The sequence below is a fragment of the Phocoena sinus genome, chromosome 8 (assembly GCF_008692025.1).
Source record: "Phocoena sinus isolate mPhoSin1 chromosome 8, mPhoSin1.pri, whole genome shotgun sequence".
In the NCBI taxonomy this organism is placed as follows: Eukaryota; Metazoa; Chordata; class Mammalia; order Artiodactyla; family Phocoenidae; genus Phocoena; species Phocoena sinus.
In genome coordinates, this window is record NC_045770.1 from 18,774,309 (window position 1) to 18,790,296 (window position 15,988).

Here is a 15,988-nt window from a genome sequence, read left to right on the forward strand (position 1 = left end):
TAGCTAACCAGTGCCGAGTCTCTGTTAATGGGCTGGCAGAAACTAAACTAAGTAGCTGGCAACCTTGCAAAAAGAAAGGATTTTACTAGCCTGTCATCGCCAGCCTCCACTTTACCCACACAACAAAATGGATCGATCCCATGTTCTGGTATGTTCTGGTGTGTTCTGGCCTGCCCAAAGTCATTACTGCTTATGGCGTGTGGCTCACTGGAGGAAGATAGCCGATTCTGTTTCTCAGATACCCAATGGCTTAGATTCCTTGGACAGCGACTTTGTGTGTGTGAGAGCACATGGCTTGCGGATAGAAGCCGAGGTGCCTTGGCATCAGTGAGTTATTTTCACAAACTTGGCAGCTCGAACTAATCCCTGAGAAGAGCTTCCCCTCCCTCCTGCCACAGCCATCGGAGCTCTCCGTCAGCCTGTGCCTCAGGGAGCTGTCACAGCCTCATTACTGTTAATTCATCTTCACTTAGTGCATCGAAAAGCTGGCTGATTTATCAAATAGGGTGGGCGCACCGGAAGTTTGATTAGCGACATTATGTTGTTTGCAATGTCGGGCTCAGAAAACTTAGCTCATCTGTGTCCCAGGAGTCCTAAGAAAGACTGAAGTGTTTATGTTCTGCCTCAGATATTCTCAGGATGGGAAACCAGTGTGACAATTCGAGCCAGAGGTGTTTTCTTAGTGACGTTCCCGACGGGCACTTTTTCCTCACGTCTCTCCTTCCCTCCCTTCCTCTCTCCCCCGACTCCATAGGTGGGTCTCTGGATTAAAGTTACCCAAAGAGGGCCCGGGTGAACAGGGTTTCTGGTCACATCCATTATCCTCTGTAGCTGAGCGGCTCTCCTGACTGGGAATCCTCCGTGTCTCATGGAGCATTCCTGGGTTCGGATTGTTGGTGTCTGGTATTGTCTCCACCCTTGCCCATGTCAGGCTGTTGAGCAACAAATCCAGAGTTTCGGCCCTTTCCCCAGACTCCTGGGGAAGAACAGGATAGGAAAACCTCCCCAAAAGTTGTCTCAAGGAGCAGCATCCCGCAAAGCAGCCTAACAGGCCCCGTGGCCCTGGGCTGCTCCCTGAACAGATGTTCAAGACACCATGCATGAGCACATGACCTGTGGTCTACACAGCTTCATCGACATCCAGAGGAAAGCAAGAGAAGAGTGTCAGACTTAGAGAGCAACTCTTATAAAGAAAGGATTATTTCCAGGGGGTGAACAGGCTGGGTGGGGACCGGATACGTAACAGGTTCCCGGATGCCTGCTGTTGCCCATCTCTGCTGACATATCTCTGGGAGAGATGAGCATACACAAGAAGTTGGATGAATTCAGGTTAGACTCAGGAGAGAGACCCACAGAGCCTCCAGAGTCACTCTCCTTTAGCTGACAGTAGCCTTGAAGATGTAGATGACGACGACGATGACAGTGGCCGTGTCAGTAGGTAGCACCTGCCATTTATTGAGCCCTTTGTATGAGCCACAGAGAGGGCCAAGTAGGGTCATGCAGGGGACCCATCTAGAGACCTTAACTGCAATCCTGGTAATGAAAGCAACCAGCTCTGTGAACTTGAGTGAGTCCTTTCACTTTTCTGGGTCTTAGTTTTTTTTAATCTGTGAAATAAAGGGGCTACATCTGATATTTTCTAAGGTTTCTTTGATGAGTAAAATTCAATACTCCACATTTTTCCAGGTTAGCCATCAAGAGAATAGGAACAACTGAGTGTCTCCTCCAGACCAGAGACTATGCTAAAAGCTTGATGTATCTCGTTTAACCTTCAAAATAGCCCCACGAGGAAGGTGGTCTCACCCTGTTTTAGAGCCACGCAAAGCAGCACTATTGCTGTCGACACCCACCAGCACCACCGACACACATTAACACTTAGCAAGCTGGTATCCTTCTCAGTAGACGCTGAGGATATACATGGGTCCAAGACAACCTCTGTCCATCAAGCCCCACAGACACACCACAGGGTTGGGACAGACACAGAAGCGAGGAAGTACCAAAGAACACGTGCAAACAGCCAGCGAACGGCACCAGCCTCCGTGCCGCCTTAGTGAGGGTGTCAGTAGGATCTATTTACAGGTGACAAAGGAAGGTCTAAGTTGAAGTGCTAATAGCACACTAACATTTCTATAGGACTTTAGACTTCGCAGCACACTTTGATGTGTGTCAATTTATGTGATTATTCCACCACTCTCTGAAATTAGGTATGACTGCTCTCATCAAATTATTATTAATTATTAAATTGAGGATTAGGGAACTGGCTCATCCAAGGGAACTGGATACCTGAAGTTAGATGAAATAATCCAGGCTGATGGTGGCTGGAGGATACCTCAGAGTCCCCGGGGTCTCATTGGGTACCTGGCCCACCTCTGCCTTCAAGAGTAGAGACGTCCCAGAAAAACAGATATCGTCTATTAACGCATATATGTGGAATCTAGACAATGGTACAGATGAACCGGTTTGCAAGGCAGAAGTAGAGACACGGATGTAGAGAACAAACGTATGGACACCAAGAGGGGAAAGGGTGGGGTGGGATGAATTGGGAGATTGGGATTAACATATATACACTGATATGTATAAAATAGATAACTAATGAGGAGTGCTGTACGGTGCAGGGAACTCCACTTCGCTGTGTAGTAGAAACCGACACAACATTGTAAAACAACTATACACCAATAAAAAAAAAAAAAACAAACAACGAGTAGAGACATCCCATAGCTGTTGTACCCATAGAATTTATAAGGAAGGCTCCAGGCCAAGTAGGGCTTTTCCTTGAAGATTTAGAGGGAAGAGGCAAGGTTGCTGCAAATCCTCGTGGCATAGGCTGAGAAGACTTGTAACCAAGGTCACCTGCCAGGTGCCCCCAACATCTCAGGGCTTTTAGCTCAGGGCTGGTTGGTGGGAACTAAATGTTGGCTGTGGCTGGAGTCTCTCCAGAGTGTTCAGAGGATTGGGGGCCACAGAGAAATAGGGGGTCTCTTTCTCTCAGGGCCCCTCATCCCAGCGTGGGTCTTTTGCTGGTGGGCGTTGACAGCAATAGTGCTGCTTTGCGTGGCTCTAAAACAGGGTGAGACCACCTTCCTCATGGAGTTAATGTGAAGGTTAAACGAGATACATCAAGACTCTAACATAGTCTTTGGCCCAGAGGAGACACTCAGCTGTTCTTCTGCTGGGACCCGGCAGAGCTCCGCAGGGCACCCCTCACCCCTCCCCCGCAGCAGTGATACTAGTTGCTGATTACTGAGCATCTTATTGGCCTCTTCATTTGCATTTTCTCAGTTAATTTCACAACCACTCCAATGAGGAGAGATTTATTGTCTCCATTTTACAGATGAGAAACCTGAGGCCCAGAGCTATTACACCGTCAAGACCACACTGCTAGCAAGTGTTGGAGACGAGACTGAAACCTGGGTCTATCTTTGTGTCTGATTAAGAAAAAAACAGGCCATATTGATTGCTCTCCTTCAATTCCCAGGATAGAAGGAAGCCACTCTTCTTTATTTTCTGGTCAGCACTGCTTAAAAGCCTCAATGTTGAGGACAGGGATGGGTGGGAGGGTAATGCAGTGCCAGTGGGCACACAGCTTGCCATCAGGACTCTGTGCCCATCGCTGAGACTGCCCTTCTGACCGACTTCCGTCATGTGGGAGAGGAAGGTAGGGGCGCTGCCCAGGACCCCCAGCCTGTTGCCGCAGCCAGGAAACTGTCTCTGCTGCCTTCTGTGGCTGTGCCGTGTGCCCCTCACCTGAGTGAGGTGCCAGCAGCCCAGGCGGGGCTAGATGCCCGGACCCACAGTGCCGCCCCTGTTGGTGGGTCTACACCCGCACCCCATGGAAGGAAAGGAAACCCAGGAAGGAGCAGGAGGAAGGCGGGCTGAACTGGCCCAAAGGGATGAGCCTGGAGACAGCCAGCTCTCTTCCTCTCTACCCAGAATCCTGCGCGTCTGCCCTCCTCTGCCTCACTTGGTCCAGGCAGCCTAATGCTCTGGAGACTCCAGGAGTGTCGATTTCTGGAAAACACCCGGTTGCCTAAGGCCTCTCAGGACTCTGAGGAAACTTGGGTGTGGCTTGGACCTCATCTTCCCTCTTTATAAGGCTATGAGGGGTTCCTAGAGGTCTCCTGTGAATACCGGTCTGAGACCTAACAGCCTGGTGAAGTGAGGCTCTGGACACGCCCTTGAAGGAGCTGTGTTTGCAGTGAGGTAAAGACATCGCTCTCCTGCGTGCATGTGGGACCTGGGCCCGCAGACCTCACTCCCTCCCACTCTAGACCCCTGCTAGACCCAGACTCAACCCCTGGTACAAAGAGAAGAGCCTGGGTTCTGGAGGCAGATACACCTGTGTTCATAAGCCACTGCACTTGGATAAACTTGGACAAGTTACTCACCCTCTCTGTGCCTGTTTGTTCATCTGTAACATGGAAATAATATCTAATCTTATAGGGCTGCTGTGCAGGTAAATTGAAATGCATGTGCTCAGCGCTTCACACCGTGACTGGCATAGCATAGGAGCTCAGTAGCCGTTACGTTTGTCATTAAACTGGGCATCCACCCCTACCTCCCGTCCCTACCAGCCAAGCCTCATCCTCTGTGAAAGGGAAGAGACAGCCCATTAGACCAAGGAAGGGTCCCGGGGCTCCAGCTGCTGGACAGGGCACAGGAGTGATGGGGACAGGGGGATGCTCCTTCAGGCAAGAAAGGAAGTCAGCATTTATAACAAGTGAACAGGATCAGAAGGCTAACTTGAAGGCTGGCTTACATCTGTGTTTTTTGCCGGGGTGGGGGGGGGGGTTGGGTGGGGCTGTGTGTGTGGGGGGTGGGGGGTGGGGAAAGAGAGTGAGTGGTGAGGTTTAAAGAGCAGATTCGATTTTTAAAAATAGTTTGTTATAGAAAAGTTTAAACATAAACACAATTCGAAAGAATAGTACAATGAACCCCAATGTATCCATTACCCAGCTTTAACCGCAATCAGCTTACAGAGGATTTTGTTTCATCTGCACCTTTCATCGCACCATCTCATATTATTGTCAAATAAATCCCAGACATCATTTAATTTCAACTGTAAATATTTCAATGTATATCTCTAAAAGATAAGGCCTTGAAAATAATTAACTGGAATGCCTTTGCCACACCTAAAAATTGGTATCCGTAATTCCTTAATATCATCAAAAAATGTACTCCAAATATTCAGTAGCCTCATGAACGTCAAGGATGGTGAAAAGTTGGTTTCTCTTGAATCAGGATTCAGATAAGGTCCACATGTTGCAACTGGCTGATAGGCTTTTAGGTTTCTGTTATTATAAGTGTTCTGTCCCCACCCCCATTTTTTCTTTTGTTTCCTTGCAATTTATTTTTGGAAAAAACCAGGTCCTTTGCTCTGGCACTTGTTCCACAATCTGGATGTTGCTGATTGCGTTCCTGCGGTGAAGTTTTACCCTCCATTGTCTTTGAGATACCCACACCAAATAGCTATTTGTGTGGGTGTCACAAAGTTAAAGCTTGCTTGCCACCTCACCCCCTTTCAGGAAGGGCTTTATCCCTTGTGGAAATGTCCCCAGTGTCCCCAGAGCAAGCCTGCTGGAGCTGAAGGATGGGGGAACGTGGAAAGGGGCTTCCCGAGGGTTCCCAGCGGCGTGATGGATGTTGGCTGTTATTTGGACTGGCCCCTCTCTCTGTGTTTATGAGCAGGGGTGTCTTTTCATAAAGCAGAGCCATTTTCTGCCAAAGAGTGAGGACTGTTTTTTGTCCTTCTAGAGCAATAAGGTTCAGGATTTGTCTCCCTCTTGACTTTCAAGAGCATGTTTTCTCAGTTCTTTCCTGAAATTAAAGTAAAGGTCAAGGAGTCTGGTCTGAGCCCCCGCCCTCCCTCCTCTCCAGCTGGAGAGCTGGCAGCTAAGTGGGCCTGCCTCCTGGACTCCTGTGACCCGGCCCAGGCCCCAGGGCAAACCAAGCTCAACTTCCCAATTCTTTTCTTCCCCGGGGGTGGGGGTGGGGAATTGAGGAGGGAGGGAAAGAGAGAGAAAATAGAAAACAGTGCCAGCCTGTAGACTCCACTCTGACTGTAGATTCCCTGAGCAGTGTCTAGACGTTCCCTCCCCTCCGTGTGCTCTTCCTCGGGGAGGGGGTCCTGAGCCCCACGCCCTCCACCTTGCTTCCCACCTGCCGTTTGCTTCTCGGCACGTGAGCTGCCCCACGGCTCTGCCCCTTCCCTTGCACGGCGCTGAGCGCCCAGGATTCCTCAGCAGAAGGCAGAGCAGGTAGAGAGCAGTGCCGCCATCACCCACCCCTTAGCAGTACGGGAGCCACACTCCCTACCCCTCCCCACCCTGAGTCACTCCCGTGAACAGTTAATTAATTTGTGACACTTTGACAGTTTGTGAGGAGACGTTTTTACGGAACCATCGAAATCCACAGGGATGGGGCTGTCAGGCAGACACCCCTTCCTGCACACATTCCTCATTCTGCTGCAGACTCAGGGACCCCAGGCCCAGCCCCCGGGAGACCCGGGGCAAGGCCAGGAGGCCCTGAAGTCCTCTCCAAGCACTTCACATACCTAGGGACACATGGCCAGATCCAGGGACACTGGGCACCCAGGGAAGAAGCAGAACCGCAGAGGGGGCGTCTGGGCTGAAGCCTCAGAGGTGAGGAGGCCCGGTCACCCTCCGCTCTGGTCTCCTGCTCTCAGACGAGTTCTCACTCAGGGCCCCCTTTCCACAGCTGGGGGAAAGCCTCTCCCTGGGACACGCCGCCCCCTGCGGCCCCTTTGACGGGCCGAGTCTCAGCTGCACCCAGTGTGCCCCTGGGAAGGCTTTACAGCCGCTAGCCTGTGCTCGGTGAGCAGCTGGCTCCAGGCCCCTGCCTTGGCCGGCTGGGGCTTCACGCCCACAGGGGGCGCTAGTCTAGATGCTGTGAAACCCTGGGTCCCCAGGCTTTCCTGCCACCCAGAAGCCATCCCCACCACGCTCTGTGCTTCCTCTTCCTACACAATTCAGGTCATCTCCCACCCACTTCCCCACATACCTACACTCCCCTTCACGCGGGGCATTCTCTTTTCCTTTCAAGGCCTGTTCACACTGCGTGCCCAGGGATGGCCCACCTGGACGGCTCCGTGGATGAGTCCCAACAAGCTGGGCACCCAAGCCTAGCTACCTCGTGACTGGGACCCAGGGGGCCAGGGAGAGATCTCAGAGGAGGCTCCTGGTACCCCATGAGGAGGACCCAGGGGAGAAACAACAACCGGGGTAGGAAAAGACCTAGGAGCTGACTCCTTTACGCTGGAGTGAGATACTAGCTCCTGTGGACGCCTCTCAGACATTTTTGGAGCACCTGCCGTTGCCAGGCGCCCTGCCGGGAGGTGAGAAAACCATGATAAGACAGCCGTGAGCCGCACACTGGTGTAGCTCACACCTTGGCGAGAAGCACAGACACTAAACAAATAATTGGACAAGTAACAACTTAATTACACCTGTGATCACTGCCACCATGGAGCACGTGTGCTGGGAGGGCCTTGAGCAAGGGGACAGCTCTGAGCCGAAGCATCAGGGAGCCTTCCATGGGGAGGGGCTGTCCTGAAAGGTGGGAAGGAGGAGGGGGTCGGCCAGGACGGGCCCTGAGCCCAGGCGGAAGGCCTGGACCTTGCTGGGAGTCAGGACACTGGAAGCCCAGGGGTGAGAGCAGGTGGTCCCTCTGCCGGTCGTGGGTGGATCTGACGACAGGAAGTGGAATGGGCAGGCGTGCCAGGGTAGCTCCTGTTTGCTGTGAGGTGGGAGGCGATGCCTGGCCTGGAAGCAGCATCACCAGCTCACCAGCTCACCAGCTTCAGGCTGGTCCCCTGACGGCCCTCGAGACAGTGCCCACCATCCTGGCTCCAGCTGGGTGGAGCCAGACACAGCCAGAGAATGGGAGAGAGATTCACCTGAGCTGTTCCACCCTTTCTAAGGAAACCTGGGCAATTCTCGCCAGAGATAACCTAAGTTCTGTTGCCGAGCTGCCTCTGTGGAACTTCCGGCTGGACCAGGGCGGCTCTCCAGGCCTGGCACCTGGGGGTGGTGCCAGTGTGTGGCCTCCCCTCCCCACAGGCCACCACAGGCAGGTTTCCCCATTAGCCTAGGTCTCTTAACAGCAGTCCAGATCTGTCCCCAGCCCACAGCAGCACTCAGGTTCCGGGGGTGGGTGTGGCAGCCACGGGGAGAGTCTCACTCCTGAGCTCGTGGAGCCTAGGAATTCCTGGGAGCTGGACCTTGCCCGAGCCCCGGAGGGTCCCACGCCAACAGCTGCAAAAAAGCAACCCATATCTCTTCCAGCTCCTGCTGCCTGAGCCAGACCCACGCCTCACCACCCAGCTCCCCTGCGCGGGACGCCGGGAAAGACGCTCAGGGCGAGGAGAAAGATGCTCACCCTAGCCTCACAGCTCAGTCTCCCCTGTTCTCCTCCCCAACATTCCTCTCCACTCCTCCTCTACCCCTCCTCCCACAGATCCTTCCCCACCTCCCCAGCCCCCGGCTGGGCAGCCTTTCCAGGTAAGACATGACTGTGCCCGTCACCAGCCTTCCCAAGGTCTGGGCCCAGAGGGCTCTCGAGGCTGCCTGACCCAGGGCTCTGGGAACCTCTGCTGAGGCCACCCTCCTGGGTTCAGTAAGTGAGGCCTCATTCGGTGACTCTTCTCCTTTTTCCTTTGGAGAAAGAAGGAACTCGGGGCTTCTCCCTACCGTTTCCCCTCCCACCCTTCTTTCCCAGAGCGGCCTGAGGAGCTGGGGAAGGGCCCAGACCCAAGTCACAGCCTGGACCTTTGTCTGGAGGTGCAGAGGGTGACCTGAGTCACCAGGGTCGTGGGGAGGAGCCCCTTACCCCTCACTCCCAATTCCCACCCAACTCCAGCAGGCTGCTTTTGAAATGCAAATGCGAAGCGCTTCTCCCTGCCCCCCCCCTTCTTTTTCATTGAAATGCTTCAAGTCTCAGAAAAGAGGGAAAAGTGATGTGTTTAAGACAGCAGTGTCTCACCCGCCATCGAGCCCGATAAGGGATTGTTAAATTTTAATTAGACAATTTGATTCCTTTAAATGCCAACCTCTCGGGGGAGGCAGCACCAGGGAAACAGGTTGCTTGAGTTTATACAGCACCAAGCGTTCCTTGCCCCCCTCCCCCCGGCCGGCGCCCCAGAGTTTCGCTGCGGGATGGAGTCAAAACCAGAGAATGAAATCCTCTCCTCTCTCCTCCCGACCACCCAGCTCTCCTCCAGGGTCCCAGGTGCCCTAACAGATTGACCCTTTTCGCCCCACCCCACCCGGCTAGGGACCAGGGACCGGCCTCCAAGTCCCTCCTAAGAGAAAATACCAGTTCGGGGTGTCAGCCTCGAACTGTGAGCTCCAAAGGAGTTTCTCTCTTCCAACACACTTGTGAGAAGCTGTTTCTGTTTACAGGCTGGGGGTTGGCCACCCTCTCCCAGCTGCAGTATCTGCCCCATCCCCCATGCCCGGTGCAGTGGCTGGTCTGAGCATCCCCCATCCCCGGTGCAGTGGCTGGTCTGAGCACGGTGGGCCGCTGGCCTGGGCGGCCTCCGTGGGCCAGCTCAGCTCCGGGTGGCTGTCTGGGCTCACACAGCACTCCTCAACTTGAGAGCTAGCTAGTTTTCAAATTAGAGCACACACAGAAAATGCTAACAGTTGGAAAGCAGGTAGGGTAATGGCAGAGGCACTGGGGGCTGGACACACCTGGGCCCACACTCCACTTGCCCCGATAACCCCGTACAACTCCATCATCCCAGACAGCTCGTGAGGGAGCTCTGTTGCGTAGGCTCTGAAGAGAGCAGGTGCCACAGCAGGCTAGAGTTGGGCGGGCCATTCGGGAGAACTTGACGGAGGGCTGCTGACCACCAGCGTGGATGATTCTGGAAGATCTTTCAGTAGGTCTTTGCCCTTCTGCGTGGAGGCAGGGCAATGAGTCCTGGAGACACGTGAGGCCCAGGTGATTTCTGGCACCCACATAGATGGAGTTTCCCTGTGCTTCCGGCTCCCTCCACTTTCCCACATGCCAGGGCAGCTAAGAAAGAAGAGCCTAGGTGGCCCCAGAGCATGCCTGGATCCTCATCTGGGAACCTCTGCTCACGAAGCTGGGGTAGGGAACAGCAGTTGCCCCACTTTGCTGCCCAGGGAAGGTGAGGATGGTACTCTGGGGGAGAGGCAGCCGCTCCATGAGTGAGGCCTGCATCTGCAGGGGTCTTTGTCAGCTCAGCCTGCCTTCATAAAACACCCTAGACTGGGTGGCTTGAACAAGAGAAATTTATTTTCTCATAGTTCTGGAGGCTGGAAGTCTGAGATCAGGGTGCTAGGACGGTCAGGTTCTGGTGAGCCCTCCCTTCCTGGCTCTCTGATGGCTTCTCCTCATGGCTGCTCCTATGGCAGGGAGAGAGATCAAGCTCTCTAGTGTCTCTACTTATAAGGGCAGTCATCTGATCGTGAGGACCCTACCTTCATGACCTCCTCCTGACCAAAGGCCCCATCTCCAAAGAACGTCACATGGAGGGTTAGGACTTCATACGAACCTTGCAGGGACACGGTTCAGTCCACAGCAGCAGGCTCAGATCATCCATCCCTCTCCGAGGAGATAGGACCCAGTAGCTAACCCGCTAAGAGCTTAGAAATGGCTGTGACTATGCATGTGTTTGGAGCTCACTAAATGACATTGACTGGGGACTGCGATTCGGAGCTTTTACGCACGAGGCAGGAGCCGCCTGGGAGGAAGGTGGAGGTGGCATGTGGAGGTTGGTGAGCAAGTTGATCATATTTTCATAATCCCAAATCAAAAGGCTTGTTCTCACAAAAGAAATTTTTTCTGTGATAGGGGATCTTATTTATCTGAGGTCTTCTAACTGTAAGAATAATTCTCCTTGGGTCATACATTTAGCCAATCTCCTTTTTAAAAAAGATCAAGACATTTGGACCATCCTGGCAAATCCAGGGTGCGAGCTGTTGGGCGGCACTTCCCACCTCCAGGAGCCCCAGAGTAGGCACTGATCTCACCTGGCTTCTCCAGACCCGGGACCAGGCCAGATTTACCAGAGCCTTCCCTTTCCCCGACAGGCACAGGCTCTGACACAGATGGAGAAGTCCGAGGTGCAGGGCAGGGGCAGGGATCTGAGGGGTCCCTCGGGTGCCCTTGGAGCGAGGAAGACCATAGCCTGACCTCTCCTTTGTGCTTTCTTCTGACTGATGCCCCTTGGAGCCCTGGGCAGGAGGAAAAGAGGAGGGGCTGGGGATGGGACAGGGGGAGCCTGGGGACCAGCAGGTTTTCTCAGGCCTCCTGAGAAAATGCCAGAAGAGAAAGTCCAGGAGGTCACTATCTTTTATCCATTCTAAGATGCATATCCTCTCTAACATTCTGATGTCTCTGAAATCAGAACGCATTTTCACGATCAACCCTATCTTAAAGCAGTATCAGAGTTAAGATGGCATTTTTTCTGCCCTAGGGGTACCTAAGACAATGGTACATCTTACATTTAATTCTGTCTTAAAGCCTAAGAAATATGGCAGTTGGTATTACAGTCTCTGGTTAGAGCAGGTGGCCTGGGAAAGCTGACTCTTCCAGGCCAGCTGCGACCCCACACCGAGGGTCTCTCAGATTCATCCTGCAACCACTGCCCAGGAATACACTTCGTCTTTTCTTTCCTTCACTCCTTCCCAAGGGCTCGATTGCTGCATCTTGGAATCCTTCTCCCTTTGTCTAGACCTGTAAAAGTCTATAGACTTCTCAAGGATAAGCAGTAGGAGGCAACAGGATGTCACAGGAGGAGCCCAGCAGGACCTGTGACCCTGATGGGCTGTATTTGGACAGCGCCTGCCATTTCATCTCTAGGAGCCTCAGGCTTGTCTAATTGCTGGTTTCATTGAATTATTTAGCCTGGTTTGGTTTTTCCATGAGGGTTCACCTGTGCCGGCCACATATGCATCATCTTACTTAATCCTCACAACAGTAATTGCTCTCCCTATTTTGCAGATGGGAAAACTGAGGCCCAGGAAGGCCAAATAATCTGGCCAACACCCCCGAGCTAGTAAGGCTAGAGTTGGGATTTAACCCAGGTGTTTTGGTCTTCAGCTCCTATGTTATACTAGTGTCTCTTATGCCGGAGTACCCCATTTGTGGAGGTGGGTTTGCTGACGCCCGAATCCCAGATCAGCCTGAGAGCTAGCCAGGCAGCCCCTGCGGGTGAGAGGTGTCAGCCCCAACTCGGAAGGACACAGGAGAAGCTGGAGCTCACCCTGGGCTCTGGTTAATAGAGTCTACAGGTATTTAGGCATATTCCATATTTTCTCGTTTTTTCTACAATATAATTATATTACATTTGTATCAGCAAAAAAGCAACAAGAACAATTGAGAATGAATGCTCAGTTTGACGATTAAATGCATGGGGCCTTTCTAGCCTTGGTGAGACTTGCTTTGCAGAGTAACCAGCAGTGCAGAGGAATAAGTGCTAACCACCAGCCACCACCCCCTCCCCCGCCCCCAACCAGCAACGCTCACATTTGCCACTGAAACTGTACCCATAGTGTAAGTCTCAGCTGAAGCTCTCCCCTCTCCAGGAAGCCTTCCGTGAACACTCTGGCCGTGCCCATGCGCACATGCTCTCTGGTGTCTGAGTATCCCTGTATCCCCAACAGATTTCCTGTGTGCTGCCCTCCTCCTCAGTCTGCTTTCTGGGGACCAACATGTAACACCCATGATATTCTTAGGCTGCATCTTTCTTTGGTCACTTGTTGATCTGATGGGTTATGTTAACAGTTACACTTCAAGTGTGGAGGGGTTTTCTTCCCAGTTGGACTCACAGAGCCTTTGATTCAATTCTGCAAACAGCTGTTAAACACTTACTGCCTGCAAATCACAGCATTAGGAGTCGGAAGAGAAAGATAAGAGATTATGCTTTTTTGTTTATTCCACGAATAAGATGAGACATGAGCAAGACACGGTGTAGTCCTTGAAATGTTTACACCCCAGTGAACAAAACAGACACACAAATGGGGAATGTTCCAGAACGGAGCCATGAGACAATGCCTTGGGAGCCCCGAGGAAGATGGGAGATGGTCCAGCCAGGAGGACTTGGGATTGATTCCAGGGCAGGAGGATTCTGAGCAAGGCTTGCTTTGAAAGATGGATAGGGATTGGCCAGCAGGGGCAAGGGAAAAGAAGTTTTCCAGACACTTTTCTGATTTGTAGAGTGGAGATAAGAATGACAAGCCTTCGAGGTTATTTTGAGGATAAATGAGATACTATATCAAAAAGAAAAAAACTTGGCAAACTGTCATCTCCTTTGCAAGCAGATGAAGCTGTCATCACAGGGCAGGGTCAGGATCCTGCTGCAGAAACAGTAGTCTGGTTGGGCATGGAGAATGGGTGGGGTGGGGGAGACAGGGTGCTGAGAGTCCCCATCAGATGCTCCCGGCCCTACCCAGAGAGGGACTAAAGAGGTGGGAGGAGGGGCAGAGAGGAACAGGCAGGATCCTGGGGGAGGGGAGTGTGTCTCGGAGTCTCCAGGCCCCTGACTGTGCATGGCGCGATGCTTTATGCCCAGCAAGCTCAAGAGATGCTGACTGAGCAAATGAAGGGCGGGATCCGCCCCTGCTGCCTGGTCAATACATACGTGCAGGTCTCCCTCTGCGTGCTCCAAATGGGAAAAGGTACCAGCGGGCTTTGCCCAGTGCAGCATCAGTATGACACAGTGCTTCACTACCGTGGAACTGGAAGACTTGTTGCATGGTGGCATTCCATGTCACCCCACATGGAATTAGGCATTTTGTTTTCTCTAGGGGGCTCCGGAGTGGTGGTGCTGGGTTGGACATCATCTGTACTCCACTGCTGAGAGCTGGCGGAGCAGATGTGTCAGAGGGTTGAGGGTGTAGAGGTGGGCAGACCCTTCTCCGGCGTCCCCTCTGACCCATTGCGGCTGGTGGGCCCTCCTCCCTGATTTGGGCATGGTACCGTGTTCAAATCGAATGGCATAAGTTGCTGGATTTCAAATCCATTTGGGTAGCAAAGCACCTGGAAGTCGTGGGGCTTTGTGTGGAATGCCTTGAAATACTGATCATTTAGTACCATTGTGTGAAGGAGGAACACTTTTGTTAGCAGGAAAGCCAACTATATTATATGTGCGTTATGTTTCAATCACAACTGAAACACAGGCTGTCAGGCTCATCAATGCCCACTGCCTCTGAGCCCCTCTGCTTGCTTTTCCCAGTGAGCAGGCATCACCGAGCCTCCAAGAGCGCAGTGCAGAAATCCGGAGTTATCCTCCTCTCCTTTCTCTCCCTGCCTGCCCCCTCCCCTCTCCCACCCCACACCTATCCAATGACCAAATTCCATGAAATTGACTTCCAAGTTAGCTAGTGACTCTGAACACGCCTCTCCATGCTCATTCCCATGCCTTCGTTCAGACAATCACCATCTCACCTGAATTACAGTCACAGCCTCACTTACCGCTAACATCCCCTCTGCACTGCACAGCCAGCGACCCGTGCAAAGCAGCAATCCAATGGAGTCATTCCTCTGCACCCAGGCTTTCAGGGGCTCCAAGCTTACAAGACCCATTCTGGCCCAAGAACAGCCCTCCAGTTTCATTTTCCCCAGCTTCACCATCATGCCCTACATTTTTAGCCAGAGTTATTTGCTGTTTGGGACCATGTTGTGTTCTCTCTGGCTGGAACATCTCCCCTGCCCTCAGTTGCCCGGTTAACTCCTTCTACTTCATCTCTGATGACGCCTCCTTCAGGAAGTGTTTCCCCCCTGAGACGCCCATTCCTCAGGGCTCTCAGTGCACAAATGCAGAACCTCATCAGCTCTTCCTTGGGTTCCTGCAGCTGGTCCTGCCACCCCACTGAGTGCCACACTTCCGTTCTCTACGCAGCAGTCAGACTCTTCTCTCTGAAAGGCAAATCTGATCGTGTGGCTCCTGCTGCCCTTAGGGTCAAGTCTAAACTCCTAGAGTCAATTACAAGGCCCTCTGTGGTGGAGCCTGTTGCAGCCTCCAGTTCAGCCCATCCCAAGCCCTCTGTGCTCCAGCTGTCCCGAATCTCCCGCCAGCCCTCCCACATGGCACCTACTCTCCAGCTCTGAAATTTGCTTACCTGCTTCCTATATGTGGACCCTTCCCCTGGCTCCCAACTCTTTACCTGACTGCATCCTGTAGGTGTCAGTTGGACATCACTTCCTCAGGAAAGCCTTCTCTGAATCCCTAAACTAGGTTGTGTCTCTCTCCCCCCATTCCGTTTCCTAGCGCCTACCACCCATAGATTTAATTGCTTGGTTAATTGGCTATTGTTCCTTTTATTTATTTTTATTTTTTATTTTTTTGCGGTACACAGCCCTCTCACTGCTGTGGCCTCTCCCGCTGCGGAGCACAGGCTCCGGATGCGCAGGCTCAGCGGCCATGGCTCACAAGCCCAGCTGCTCCGCGGCATGTGGGATCCTCCCAGACCGGGGCACGAACCCATGTCCCCTGCATCGGCAGGCGGACTCTCAACCACTGCGCCACCAGGGAAGCCCCTATTGTTCCTTTTAGAATGTGAGCTGGAGAACTATGTATATTTTGTTCCTGACTATGTTTCTAGCGTTATACAGAACAATGCTCAATAAACATTTATAGAATTAAGAATGAATGAATGCATATCTCTAGTCTTCCCACTAGAAGCTGAACTCCTCACTAACATGTGTGGGGCATGGCATGCACTTAATTTTTTGTTGAATAAATGGGTGAATGAATGATCCGCTCTTTTGAAGATCATCTATTTTATTATAGTTAAAAAATCGTACTTTCTCATTTGTTTTACCATCTGCAAGAACTTGCTAGCAGAAGAGTGGCAGCAGACCCCAATGTTTTAAAAAGATTTGGGGATGCAAACCTTAAATCCTGAGGCTGGAGAATTCTCTTTTAACCTCCCGTGGTACGTTTTAGCCCCGGAGCCCTCTGTGGGTGGCAGCATGCTTTGGGAGGCCCTCCTGCTTACGC